Below are 15,881 nucleotides of genomic sequence, written 5' to 3' on the forward strand. Positions count from 1 at the left end.
TTAGTTTTATTTTGAACTGGGTAGCCTGAGAAGATTTCACTAGGTGTACCAGTGCATTAACTTGGGCAAGGATAGTAAATTATGATATGGTATCTGTTCCCCTCAGTGTGTAAGATTTAGGAAAAATGTTGAATTGGAACGTTGGTCTGGCTTATTGAAATAACATTGAATAGCAACAGTCTTAAATTTTTAAAGCTTAATTTTGGATATACATGGTAGTGTGTGGTTCTCTCTTAAGATTTTTTTCAGGTGATTTAATGTAACTTAATACTACTTTAGGAACTTCAGAACAAAGGAAGTGACTTAATGATCCTAAAGAAATTTCTTCTGATGGTAGAGATCATATTTTCAGTTTTGTGTGAGCAAGTTTTTCTAGTGTAGGAAAATGTAAAGGTATGAAATTTTGTAAATTGTATCTTAAACTTGTATCATAATTTTCAACATCCAAACCTGAAAATTGTGACTTATGGTTAAAATGCCTTAGGCATGAGGTTTCTGCTCAGAATTCCAGTTTTCCCAGTTCCTTCCAGACCTCAGCCAGGACTTAAGTTGATATGCAAATAGAAGAAGCCTGGAGCACTCAGTATGAGACAGATCTGAGGCCCAAGAAAAAAGAGTAAAGTGTCTTTTTATGGGAACTCAAACTAGATTAAACCAAAGAGTAAGTTGTATGGCATTTACTAATTACTGGCTGGTCAATTTTTTCTAGGACTTTTGCTTTTTTCTTAGATTCTGTATTTTTTTGAGCTCGTGATTTTGATCCTACAGACAAGTTAATGTTTTTCTGATAAGTTCTATTTTTGATCAACTGGAGTTTTTTTTAAACATTGCAATGAAATTTCACCTGAGAAAGCTACAAGGCCTTTACTATTGTGTTGTGTTACACTTGTGTTACGTGTTGTATGTCGGTATGTCTGTATGTGTGTATGTCCATATATCATGCAGTGATATGACAATTGACAGATGAGGAGCGCTCATAAAAAAATTAAAAAATGGATCCAAATATCTCTGATTCACGTGATTCAAATGGTTCAATTTAAATTGGGTAAACAGATGAAAATAAAGATGTCTTTAAAATTAAGCTTATAAGTTTTTCTAGATGTTCAAAAAGGCCCTAATAAAATGTTAAATCTGCTTAAATTCAAAAATTTACAAGTATTGTTTCAAAATGTGAACAGAAGGAGGTTAACAGATAAAAAAGAGAAACTAAAAGGTTCTAGATACAGATTTAATAGAGGAAAAATGTGTTTCTGGATAAGAGTCTATATGATTAAGAGGGTTTAAGTAAATGATATAAAAAGGTCTGTGTAAGTTGCTTATAAGTGTAAGTTTTTGAGCAAGTAATCTTAAAGAAATTAAACAGCTGGTCAAACAAGTGCTGTTGTTTTAGAGAATTGTGCTATGTTATTTCTTTAAAAGCTAAACTTGGTTAATATAAAAACATCAATGTAATTGTGGTGTTAATGTGTCCATATCTTCCAGGTATACAAGTCTGTAAGGTAGAAGCTTTAGAAAGAGCATTATATCAAGCTGGTGTTCTAAAATTGTATGGTAATTTTAGATTTAAAAAGAAAAACATGTTGATTTATTTATATCATTTGTGTTCTATAACTGGACTTGTTATCCATAAGATATGTAACGTTCTATGTTACTTTTTACACTGAGATACAATTTAAATGTATTTTTAAGTTAATGAGAGCCTAATCTGTGTGAAGGTTTTATTGCAAAACAAAAGTACATTACTACTTTTCTACAAAAGGTTAAAAGCTTTCAGCTTTTCTTTAATTCATGTTGTAAGTGTGATATTATATTGTGTTAGCTAATATTCATGTGAACTTGAGCAACAATTTATGTAGGCTTTGTAAAATGATGTTTAAAAAGCAAAGATCAGTTTCAGATCTACAGTACTTAAGATTTATGAAGAGCCCTGCCTTACTTGAGATAAGGCTCTGTCCCATCTCACTACATGTGAAAGTGACTATGGAAGAAGTAGGCCAGATTTCAGTGCAGTTAAAGTTGTGTCCAAAAGTAGTTTTTTGCCAAGATTACTAGGATCTCAAACAGGGAATTATGATGTATAACCCTGCCAGAATTCAAGGTAGCTATTATAAGCTAAATATGTTTTTACCCTAGTTAGTTTTGTTTTGTAGTTTGCTTATAGATGGTTTAAGGATTGCCTGTTAATGTTTTAAAGAGGTACTGCTTTAAGAACACAACCTGGGTCAACATAAGATAAGGAGTTATCACCTACAGGATAGAGAGATAGACATTAAAGCCCAGTGCTCTTAATATAAGGCTGTTAACTTATTTGCTGGATGTTTAAGATTAAGTTTTAAAATAAAAAAATTTGGCTCTTGCCCTCTGAGTCAGTCTGAATCAGGGAATAGGGGACTTCTCCAAAGAGCTTTGCAACTCTAGACCACATAACCTCCCGATCAGGGAGATTAATGAGACCAGTGGAGGACAGAAAGCCAATCAGTGCATTTGCTGTGAAGAGGAGGGTCATCAGAAAAGGGAGACATCCCTGATGCTTCCAAGGGAAGCCACATGGTCAAGCAAGGCCTGGACCCATCCTAGCGCAATGGCACTAGCAGAACTGAGAAGCTGCTATGAAGTTCCCCGAGGACTCCCAGGGAAGCTCGGCTGACTGTTAACAATAGATAAAAACAAAAGTCAGTTTGACTTGCTTCATCTTAAACACTTAGCAAAGATAGTCAAAGCCAAAGCACAGCTGTTCCTGGACATTTTAAATAATAATAATAGTTAAATGTAACTTCCAAAAATAAGTAAACTGGAGGCTACAAAAGAGATTCTCAGACAGGAATGCCTGATAACTATCAAAAGGAACTGCCAGAGTAGTTTTTAGTTTAAGGCCTTTATTTCTAACCTACACAGGTAGGCTTAGTGTTTGCAAGTATGGTTATCCAGCCCTAAGTAACAGAATTAAAGATTTCTCTATTAGACACAGAGGTCATACTAGTAAAAGGATTTTTCAAGATCAGATGACATTAAATTATTAAACTGTATCTTAAGGAAAAGGACATCTGTAACCCTAAAAGTTAAATGTTGTGTTTACATCCCTGACATTTCTCGCAATGTGACAAATATCCTTAAAGATTTACATGCTCAGATAGAAGCCATGTCCTCAGCAACTTTGTCATGGAAACAATATCTTAGCTCCTGGTTCTTGGTACTTCCTGGTGGAAAACATTGTTAGTCTTTGTCTTTGCCATCATACTCATTGGCATATTCCTGTGCTATGGCATTTATTGCTGCATCAATATGGTTCCAGTACTAATGAATTCTTGTTTCTCTTATAGACCATCCATCACTCAAATGGCCCTCCAGACTATTACTTCTCAATCAGACTTCTATCATGGACCACTCGATAGACCCGATTTTTAAAGGGGGACTCCAAACTGCTTGCCCCACATCGTCCCTTTTCAGCCTGAAGAAGCCAGAAAGATCTTCTTCGCCCCCCTTCCTTACAGCAGTAAGGAGTTCCCAAATTAGAGGGGGGAATGAAGCCAGATTTAAAGTTAGGTAGTCAGTGTAGTTAAGGTAGTCAGTGTAGTTAGGTAAATCGGGTCTAATATAGAGTGAAATCTAAAATGGAGACCATGCGGAGAATGACTCGGGGGAAAACACAGGACAACTCATGGAATGTTAATGAAGTCCCTAAAAGGCCCTAGGCCAAAGTCCACCTCAAAGAAATGTTAATGAACAGCCCCCAGCAAAAAGGTGCTGACTCAGAAGTCCTTCCTGACCAGATTACTTCTTTGGCCCACCTGTGTCCCACCCCTCAGGCCTTTCAACCTACATTCCATCACCAAAACTATAAAAAGGGGAAACAACCGCACTTCCACGGATTCCATCTCTTGGGTCCCCTTCTTCCTCCGGGAGAAGTCTTTTCTGCTGTCCTTTAATAAACTTCTAATTTCTACTCTGAAAAAAAAAAAAAAAAAAAACAAGTGGAAAACACCTGACCTATATGGTGGGTCATAGTCAATATGCCAGTACACTAAGAATATTGTATGAGATCACCTTTAGGGACAACTATAAATAATTAGGTGATGTCTATTATTAAAGTTAGAAGAAAGATTTTGAATGTTTTCATCCCAAATAAATGATAAGTGAGATAGATATGTTTAACTGGATTTAAACATTACACTATATAAACATGTATTGAAACATATATATACATGACACTTTATAAATATTTACAATAAGTACATTTAAAACAAATAGATTAAAAATAGTAAAATTATTACTTTCAGACTATATGGAGAAGCTGCATAGGAAACACAAACCTTGTGTTTAGGCTTGGATCTGGTTTACAGGATATATCATTCTTCCAAAATCTGAAAAAGTCTGAAATCCAAAACACTTCTGGTCCCAAGAATTTAAGATAAAAGATGGTCAACCTGTATTCTTTCCCATAATTTTAAATAGAAATAACATGATAAATTCTCCTTTTATTTCTGCTTCCTCTTTCTGGAAATCATCATGTCCAAACTCACCTTCATACTAAATTTCAAAACGGCAAAATATTTCCCAGTCTATTTAATATGTAATACAAAATAGCATTTTTCCTTTTCATTCACAAGCCTCAAACATTATCACATTGAAATCAATTTTATACTGCCACGTTTCAGCATTCGTTCACTCAATGTACACTTTCCCTTTCTGTTGGCTAGTAAGTAGTTTATAAACCCTCTACTTTTATCTTTGATAAAGATGTCTGGATTGCTTATGATTATAATAAAAGGTTTGATAATAAAATTTAATGGGGGACATATGTAGAGGCACAAAATAAAGTTAAGAAGGAATCCGTCTTGATATGAAAAGTGAGCCTAAGAAAAAAACCAAGACTAGGTTTTTATAGTGATTAAAAAGTGTGGAGGTTTACTACTCAGTGCCTACAAGGCCACAAAATGTGTTTCGTTATCTTACTGTTGGAACCCACCACTGAGTAGTCAAATGTACAGATACAGTGCTAAAAGAATAAGAATACATCTAACAGGAGCAGTATAAATGAACATACTTTTTCTGTTTGATGTGTACTTTGCAATTCTACTTCTACATGAACATAACAGATAAATTATTGGGAAATTGTAAAAAAGAAAACTAGTGCACAAGAGTGTTTCTTACTGTACAGTAAATCATGGGGACAAAGAGGAACCATACTAATGCAAATCAGCAGAGAATGGATTAACCAATTCATTGGGTGTCTATATAAGCAAATACACTGCCTATTAAAATTTGATGGAAGAAATTATAGTTGCAGGCTGATAAAAATGAAAAGTGGGTTATAGAATTACTTAATAGAAGACAGTAGATAGACAATAGCATACTTGTTTGTTTTATAAAAGTTTTATGTACATAAATTGCATATTTACATGCCCATATGCCTACTATGCACAGGAAATATTTGAAAGAATGCATATCAAATAAGAACAGAGCTTATTTGTGACTGCTGGGAGTTTTGCAGGTGCCTTTTACCTTACACCTTTATGGATTTCCTCTCCTTGTGTTAAGAGTCTGTGTTATTTTCATTTCTGAAAGAAAAAGGGCCCCCAAATCAGGTGCTGTTTTCCTAGCACACAGAAACTGAGTCTCTGATGACGTAGACTAGATATGGTGAGGGCGTGAGCTGTGGTGAGAGATTCTGTATTGATGAAAACTTTGTCTTGCGATCCCAGCCTTCTGGTTTGCCAGCTCAGACTAGATTTTTGAACTAAGGGCAATATTGAGGATATAGGCTATTTATTTTCCTTGGGATTAGTTGGCAGGTCCAGAAACTTCAGATCTCCTAGCCTCAAGCTTCTTTGAGGGCAGTGCTAAGTTGGTTGATGCTGAAACCAACTGGGAAATTGTAAAAAAAAAATTTTTTCTGAAGCCTGGAGTGGGCAAAATTTCCCTATGGATAAAAAGCATTTCTGGCTTGTACTTCTTTACTAAATTGTAGATTAGCACAACAGAGAAGGGAAATAAACTACTGGCCAACTTGACATTGGAATAGTTTCCCCTGAAGGGTATTAACTCATTCTTCCCTACGTGAGTTGGAATCAGTTGTTTATTTTTTTCCCCCTTTTGCTCCTAAAAGGACAATTTATTCATGTCCTTCTCATTTTGAGAGTCAAATCCTGCACTGCCATCTTTCAGTAAGTCTATCTTTGGAATGAATATGAACTAATTTAGAGATCTATCTAGGTATCTATTCAGGTAAGAGATTTTAAAACTCTGACCCCCTTCACAGTTAAAAGTTTTTAATTGATAAGATGATATATGCTAATGTAAAAATTCAGTAATAGAGATGTATTTAAAGTTAAAAGTTCTGCGTTTTAATGTCATCCTTTCACTCCTTGGAGGAAATCACATTGAACTACTCTGTGTCTATTCACATGCACATTTACACCAGAATTTTCCATCCCCAAAATATGCAACATGCTTTAAAGAATACCTCGATATTTAAGAACATGCATTTATGAATACATATTAAGGCATAGTGTAGCAATGCCACCATTTAACTATCATATGACAACTAACATATAAGTTGTCTTCATTTATTTTTTTCTGTATAAATACTACTTAGATCTTGCACATGTGATGGTTATGTAAGTATAGAACCTGGACAGAGAAAGGACTGGGAAGCCAAAGGTGCATGTGCTTTGGTGGACACGCTGATATTGTGTCTAATAAGTATCAGTCAAATTGATGAAGGACTTCCAGAGCACTTCACAAAGCTAAGTGAGAACATTTCTTTCTGCCAATCACCCACTTCTCTGCCTCCTCAACATGCACTTCTGTGATAAATGAGAACAACAGGTTCAAATTGGCTCTAGGCTGGGGTTTCAACTGAGCTGAAAGCATGGTCTGGATATTCAGTCCCTTGCCAGGGAGCTCCTGGGGCAAAGCCAGGCCCTCTGAGAGGCACACATGTTCTTTTAAGGACATGGAGATCCAGATAATATGAGTAACTTAGCATGACAAATCCAGACTGAATATGCTGTCAAAAATAGGAACAAAGGAAAAGGGAGCTCAATGGACCTGTTGCTTCCCCTAATACTTTAGTTTCTGATAAATGTCTTAGAGCGCCACATGAATATTTTACTTTAAAATAGAGAACACTTTATCATTCATTGGGAGTCTTTCCTAGGGGTATTAGTCCATTTTTCCATTGCTATGATAAAATACCCAAGACTGGGTACATATAAAGAAAAAAGGTTTATTTGGCTCAATTTTGGAAGTTAAAAGTCCAAGATTAGGTGGTTACAGCTGTTCAGTGCCTAAGAAGAGTCCCTTAGGCTGGGTTACAACACAATGAATGGAACCATTGCAGGAAAATGTGTGAGAGGGAGAGACCACATGATGAGACAGAAAATCTGAGAGCACTGAGGGAGTGAACTCTCTCTTTTTATAACAGCCCACTCTTGTGGGAACTACCTTACACTGAGAGACTGACATTAATCCCTTTTGAAGGCAGTGCCCCTGGTGACCTAATTACCTGTCACTAAGCTCCATCTTTTAAAGGTTCCATCACCTTTTAATATTACCAAACTGGGTACAAAGCTTCCAAAACATGTACCCTTGGTAGACAAACCATATCTAAACCATAACACCGGGTATGGCACACCATGATGACACCAGCTTATCCCACAGTATGTATTCTTATTGTCACCAAGCACTCATGTTGTGGACATTTAGGTCGACAATCTCCCTGGTAGCTCTATCACTAAGATGAGTTGAGCTTTATGGAATGTAGAGTTTTACAAATAATCTCATATGCTGTGACTAATGAGGAACTGTTGATTTCTGTCTTCCCATTCTTTGGAATTGTCACCATATTTTGTTGATGAGAATTTCAATGCTTGGCAGTGGGCTGAAATGAAATGGTAGACTCGGGTCATCTAATATAGCCATGGATCCCAAGAGATAATTGTATAAATTGTTGTGGAATAGCAACATTATGGAGTTAAACCAAGAGTAGAGAAATTGTGCTGGTTGTGGTGGCCCACGCCTATAATCCCAGTGGCTTGGGAGGCTGAGGCAGGAAGATTATGAGTTCAAAGCCAGCCTCAGCAAAAGCAACGTGCTTAGCAACTCAGTGAGACTCTGTCTCTAAATAAAAAACAAAACAGGGCTGGGGATGCGGCTCAGTGATCAAGTGCCCCCCAGTTCAATCTCTGGTATCACCCCCCACCAAAAAAAAAAGAGAAGAGAAATTGTTATAAATAGGTCATTTCCATACAGAACCAGAGTCCCAAATGCTGGTGAAGCAAATTCATTTATGTATAAATTGATTCATTCAAAATATATTTGAGACACTATTCTACAAGCTGGAGATAAGGGATAGAATCCTTGCTCTCTTACAATCCAATGGTATGAGAATCATAGGGAGAAGTCAAAGTCAAAGCAGAGAATCATTTCTTTGATGACCGTCCCTGGGAGGGAGGTACTCCCAACTGTGGAAACTGAGCCGAGACTAGCGAGTTGTGGAGACAATGGAACAGAACATTGATAACTTAGGGTAACTTTGGCTGTTTCCTCAGTGTTTAGGGGATTATGAAGCTTTTCCAATCCAATCAACCTCATCTTGAATTTCTTTAGAGACATAGCAGCCAAGAAGAAGTGGCATTTCAGATGGCTTACTTTAATGGAAATCCTAGCCATAGCTGAGATATTAAAAGCCAGATATTCAAGACATTGATTTTCTGAGTTCTCCTCTTACTGTCTCAAGTTTTGATGGAGCCATCAACTGGAAAATGAGAGTCTTTTTTCTGAACCCAGTCATTGAGATGTTTTCTTTTCTGCACATTTTCCTAAACATTCATGGATATGGATCCTAACTCATTATTTTTATTTTTAAGCCTTAGTAGTCTGACTTCACTGGGAACCAAAACTCCTCTGGAGTGTGCATGCTGCTCTCCTACCACGGTTAAAACTGAATAGAGAATACTAGTTTGCCAATGGAAGAGGACTGGATCCTCTACTGGCCAAGGTCAACAAAATACTCTGTTTTGGAAAATCATTGTGTGGATGAAGCTCTTGTTTCCCCAAGCATGAGAGTTGTGCTTCTTGGAAGGAGACCTGTTTTCCCTCCAATGCTTAAACTTCCAATTATTTCAAACAATTAGGTGGAATTAGGATACAGTAAGTATATACATCTTTCATTAAACTGACACATGTCTATTGACTCCTTTGTTCAAGAGCTGGGGTCAAGTAAGGAATGATCCCTATATAAGGAGTTTACCATCCAATGGGATTAATGTAAATCTAAAGGGTCCATCCAGTTCCTAACTTTAAGCTCTTCCTGCTCCCAATGCATATGTCATCAGTGGTGTCTTCATTTACATTTAAAGCTGTTGTGATAATAGATGGGAAAGAGTACTTTCCTAGAAATAACAAAATTAGCACCCAGGTCTAGAACTTACTAGTTTGATTAATGTATATGTGAGAAAAGTTTAGCTGCTGTAACAAGCAACCCCAACAGCTCACTGGTCTGACAATAAATGAAAGATTTATTTTCCATTCACTTCAGAGTCCAGAGAGGGTTTGGTTTGTGTATGTGAGGCCATGCTCCTTCCATCTCCACCATCCTTTAACGCCTTGGGGTTCATGCTTGAATTCCCTGAATCTCACTGGAGAAAACAAGAGAAAGAATATATAGCAGAAGAGGAGTTTTAGGGGCCTTCCCTAAGAGATTGAGTAAATCCTTTGCTCACATTCTCTCTAGAACCCAGGCACATGGGTTCTTATGTCTAAGGAGGTGAGGAAGTATATTTAGCTATATGCCCAGGAAGATAAGGAAATTTTGGTGAGCATACAGACAGTGGTCACTAGAGGAATATTGGACGTGTTGCCTAGATTAAGCATCTGCTACTTGTGCTAGCCTTTATGGTAGGTAGGTCTTATAGGAGGTATGAAAATAATTACCTCCTATTACTCTCATCACCAACATACAGACTAGTTCAAAGATAAGACCCACATAGAGATCATTGTCAAATGAGGTAGTGAATGATAATTATCTGTGGAGAAATGGCTTTTAAAGGTATTTCAGGAGTTGGTGGGTAGTAAAATATCTTCTGGACACAGGAGACAGGTTGACACCTTGAATTAAGTGTGTCTCAGGCACTTCAGATTCCACGTGATGAGCTATACTTGGATGAGCTATACTATGTCAAAGGATTGTTGTAAGAATGCATTCAACACATATTCATGGACCAGAAACGAGATGTTGATTTCTATTTTAGGCACTGGAGATAACAATACAGAAGAAAATAGACAAAAATTTCTGCTTTCATGGAGTTTAGTGGAGTATACAGGGGATTAGTTTAAGCTGTAAAATTCAATGAACGTGTTCATTTGCAAGTGTTCAGCAGCCCCCAGATAGGTGCCTGCCTATCTGAGCTGCTAGAAAGTCATTAGCTGCTTGCCATAAATACACAGAGGCAACGGGATGTGCCACACTATGTGGTTGATGTGGTGAAAGCACCAACACCTACACCTTGGGTGACTTTTGATTTGAGGTTTGAGTTTCAAGCCACCGTGGCTTATCATGGACTACAACATCTCAACACAGATTCCTTATTCCTCCTAATTGGCAGGCAGGAGCTTCCTCTTGGGCTATATTCTGCAGCTTTAGAGGGTAATGATCTCCCTTAAATGCCTTTCTCAACCCACCCTGACATAAAAGAACTATCCAAATTACTTTTTTAAAAAAATTACACACACACAAAAAAAATCCTTTTGGCTGTTTTTGTGTATTGGAGTAATAGACAAGCAGGATAGAAATTTCAGTTCATTGACAGAGATATTATGTCTTCTCACTTGGGAATTAGGTTCTAAAATTCACACATGAAATTAGCCCAAATCTGGCTAGATGTGATGGTACATGCCTGTAATCCCAGCTACTCAGAAGGCTGAGGCAGGAAAATCACAAGTTCAAGGCTAGCCTCAGCAATTTAGCAAGACCCTGTCTCAAAATAGAAAAAAAGGGGGGGGGGGGCTGAGGAAGTAGCCCAGTGGTAAAGAGGCTTGCATAGCATGCCTGAGGCCCTGAGCTCAATCCCCAATATCTCACACACACAAATTAGACAAAATCTGGAGTTGGGGGAGCCATTTGTTTCTTCTCCAACAGGTTGATACAATGTCTCTTTAAGAGACTTCTGCAAACACTTCAGATATATTTCAGGCCATTTTTAGAGGGCACAATGCTATTTCTTTTGAATGTGACTACTTGTGAGCCATCCCATATTATCTTAATTTTATCCAAGTTATTGTCCATTGAAAAGTAAATTGGAACTTGGGAGAGTGTATGTGAAACTATGGTTGCAGGGTGGGGGAAGGGAAGTATTGCAAGAGGAAAAGGGGCTCTTGCCCCAGGAAAAGAGCTCCCTGCACTAGATCTTCCAGTGTCTCCAGAGTTAGGTGAAAGGATTTTCAAGGCCATAAAGAACCAGGTGTGGGAAAGTGGGATCAACAGGTGGTGAGATTGGAGAGTAGATCCAAGAAGGTCTTCCTTCCTCTGAGGCCTACCTGTTCTCACTGGGATTGGGGGTGGGGGTATGAGGGAGGGGTGTGGTTGTCTACAGGCTCAGGCTGAGAATAAGCCAAAGTTCCGAGGTCTGGGGGAAGGAAAGGAATTTACCTGAGTCTAGTTAATGAACATTGTGTTCTGATTGATCAGTGGGGACATCAAGGTAAGCAAACATTTGTGTGGTGTATGGAAGGGATATTGGAAGGGTCTGTGTCTGGCCTTGACCTAGGTCCACAAGGTGTGTCTTCGAGTCTCCCTGATGTCCTACAGGAATGGGGTACTTTGCAGTGAGCCCTTTTGCCCACCACAAAAGGATGGTGGTGGTGGTGGAGTCTCTTACCTTTGTTTTATAGGATCGAAGGGCTTCAGTACAATGTTGCTATCACTGAAAGCTGGGTCCTTGTCCCTGATGCCAATCCAATAATGGGGGAAACAGATTTGAGAAAAAGCAAAACGAGTTCTACCTCTTTGTTACCAAAGGAGAAGCTCAGGGGACTGCTGTACCTGAGGCTGTGATTCTGCCCATCTGGGAGAACAGGGGGTTTTTAAAGATGTGATTCATTCCAGGTGTGTGTGGTGGGGAATTGGTTGTGATTCCCTTATTAATTTGGGAGATAGCCATTCCTTAGATCTCCTAGAATTATCCCTGAAGTTTGAATTACTTGGTTCCTGTGGTGGGTGTGTGTTTGAAAACAGATAACTGAGCCTAGGATAGGAAACGGTAACCACGTTGCCCCTGAGATTAGGGAGGAGGAGAAGGAGAAGAAGAGGAAAAGAAAACATTTTTATCTAGAAATGAACCAGGGTCATATTCAAAGCGGTGGTTCACCTCATGCTTTGAACATGACCCTGGTTTATTTCTAGATAAAAATGTTATTATCATATCTTTTCCTAGAGATCAATTTAACCCTCTAATTTTATAAATTGTTCTGAGGCCCAGAAAGTTTTTTTTTTCTTTACCAAATTCTTATAGTAACTGGTAAAAGTCAAAGAGAAGTACATACCAAGGGCTCCTCATACTCAATGCTATTCTTCTAAATGTCAGGAATTATATACAGGGTTACTGGAGGATTCAAATGAGATCATTTTGAAGAGTCTTTGGAAAGTTAAAAAAATGATATAAATTAACCAAGTAGGATGTAAATAAGATGTAAAGTAAGCAAGTGGTAAAATCAACGATAACATCTAACATAGACATCCATTCTCCGTCTCAGCAAACCATCTTGTTTGATCAGATCTTCTGACATCGTGTATTTGTTCTGTTGATGCTGTGTTCATCTCTGCACTAAAATATGACCTCTGAGAGAGAAGAGATTCCGGTTTGCTATTTTGTTACTAAGGTATGGTTAGTGGCTGGAATGGTTTTTCCGGTTTATATGTACTCAACAAATATTTATTAAATAATTTATAAGTACAGGGAGTCAGGAGCCCTGGAATCGCAGGCATTCCTTAAAAATCAGCTTCTTAGGAGGCATTATCAGTCTCCAGCAGACGTCTATGGAAAGTGTCAGAGTTCCAAGCATCTCTTCAGGATCTGGATGGAGTTGAGAATGACACAGACAATAGACGTCCTGTCACAGCTCTCAAATGAAAGCCCCACAGCAACTGGTAACTGATGAACAACCCCAACAAGGCAAAGAATTAAACTAGGGGCCTCTCATCTTAGATTTGCGGTCAGGATAGAAGTCTCTGGAGTGATATTTAAATTGATGTTGAAATAATGAGAGGGAAGACAGTCAAATAAACTTGCACAAAAGCCCAGGAGAATCACATTTTCTCTTGCAAGTCTCATTTACATAGTGCTTTGTCTGTCTGTAAGTGCTCCTTCATTGGAGAGAGCCTTTAAGGGTTAGGTGTTTTGTTACCACAGTATCTGGCTTATTCTAAAGAGCTCTAAAGTTAGCCTCTAGTTTAGGAGATGATTTTCCTGTTTATCTGAATAGAGAATAGGAATACCAACCTTGGGAATTTTGGTTTTAATTTGCATGAGAAGCTAGAACTCTAATGAGTAGCAACAAATGAGAGTGAATTGATAATGCAGGCGTGTGTGTATATGTCCCATCTCTTCAGTATATGGTTAGAAAATGTCGTTTATAATCTATATTAACTGTGCTGATGCTGGAAGAGGGGTGCATGGGTCAGATATTGTAGGTTTAAAATTAATCTAGGTTAATAATGGCATCTCTCAAAGTTTTAAATATATATTCTATCTGTAGAGAAAGACAGACGCTAAATTGATGTTAATGAAAATGTCAGCAAGTGGTTGAATGAGTTGACACATAAATGAGATAATCACAGGAAAAAAATGTTAAAAAGAAACTTCAGGATAATAGGAGTGCTCATTTAAAAAGCCCTTTTGATTAGTGTCAAGCTGGAACAGAATACCTTACCTTTAAAAAGGCCACACCTTAGTTTCTGCCTACATATTTGCCACATATAAATTTGGACACTTTAATAACTTTAATAAACACTAAAATATTTTAATGAATACAGCAAAACAAGATACCTGTAGAATCTCTCTGTAGCCACTGACAGGTCTGGACATTGATTTCTAAGTTATTTTGCAATGATGACGCTAAGCCATTGTAAGAAAAGTCACTTCATTCATTCAGATATTTATTGGTACTTATTTTGAACCTGGCAATGTGCTTGAGGCAAGGGGGTATAGAAAGAAACTTCTCCCCCTTTCCCCAGGTAAACCCCAGTTCAAGTTAGCAAACAGCATATAACTTAAGTGCTATCAAAAAAATAATCTGGAGTTATATTTATTCACACATTTTCCAAATTGATGTGCAAATAGATTGTACTATGAGAATGTCAAAACAATGGTGTAGGTAAATATCACTCTCCGTGCTGGTTTCTTGAACACCACTGCTTCACCTGCCAGGGCATCCCTTGTGGCAGACCAGGCCAGAGCCATTTTCTTAAGCCACTCCTGGGTTTGAAGAGGAAACAAAATGAACTGATACAATGTATAAGGCTGCTATCCATGACATCAAAACCAGAAAGGATTTGAGGGAACTCCTAAAAATAAAAAAAAAAAGTTAAAATATTTTTTAACATTGAGATGTTTCACGATTTGGTTTATGACAAACAAGTGTCTGTGACTATAGGGGAATGCTATGTCTTAAAAGCATATGTTTTTAATTTTTCTTAGTATTTTTGCATAATTTAGGCCCTTTATGGAGTTTGGGTGACATTTGTGATGATGAATTTTCTACATCCTGCAAAGGAAAAAAAAAAAAAAACCAAAAATGTGCACATAAAACACTAAGCCCTGGGAATTTGTGGTCTCCTGTTTTCTGGTGCCTGCTTCAGTGAGCATGTTATAGACTAAAGTCTCAAATAAATAAAGTCAATATTTATGAGATGAGACCATGTCAGAGATGTGCTTGCATATCTGTGATCTGCCAGTGAACTCTGACAGATACTATTTTCATAAAGACAATTTCTAGTGGAGATGAAACAAATATTGAGGAGCTGAGAGTCTTTCTTTGTTATGTCAGATTAAAATGTAATGCTGGTTGGATTCAGCTTTAAACAAATTTTACTAAAAATCTAGACTTCCAAGACAGATGCATTAGGTTTGAATACTTATCTGAAAGTTTATATTTGCTTTCTCCTGCTTATAATCTGTGACCCATATTATTTCTTGAAGTGATCTTTTAAAACCAGGATCTAATCCTATCATCTCTGATGCTTAAAATCCTTCCAAACTGCCTCATTACTTAGCAACCAAACCCTTTAACACAATAGAAAAGGTCCTTTCCACCCAGGCCCAGCCTGCTCTTCAACTGAATTTCCTCTTACCTCAGCTGATGTCCACTGTTTGTTTCAGGCACCAGCCACACTGATCTGATCAGTAGTTTGCAAACATGCCCACCTGCCACTTGTGTGTTGTGCCTCATCACAAGGCCACACTGCCTCATAGTTTCCAGATTACTAAGGGTGCCATCTCTGGACCATTGTGTGCTGCCTTCTCCCAGATGGGCCATGGAAACTGTGAATGAAGTCAGTCCTTTGCCCCATAAGGTTTGGAATGAGGATTTACTGTCACCAGATGTGGTTTTATGACACCAGGAATAAGCCCTGGGAGACTGTGCGACCCCCCACAGTCTCTTACCACACCTTGGGATGACTTAGGTTGGAGCCAAATACCCAAGTTGTTGTGTGAGACCCCGTGTTGTCCGTCTCTCCTGGGAAGTGCAACACGCTCAGTCATACTCTGGACTTACCAAATCCACATTTCTGGCTTGGAACCCATCATTGCTTTTGAGCCGCTGGGTGATTCTTATGCACACTTGAGCTTGAGAACCACCTTTGTAGATGAGCACAGCCTGGC

This window comes from Marmota flaviventris, chromosome 15, assembly GCF_047511675.1.
Source record: "Marmota flaviventris isolate mMarFla1 chromosome 15, mMarFla1.hap1, whole genome shotgun sequence".
In the NCBI taxonomy this organism is placed as follows: Eukaryota; Metazoa; Chordata; class Mammalia; order Rodentia; family Sciuridae; genus Marmota; species Marmota flaviventris.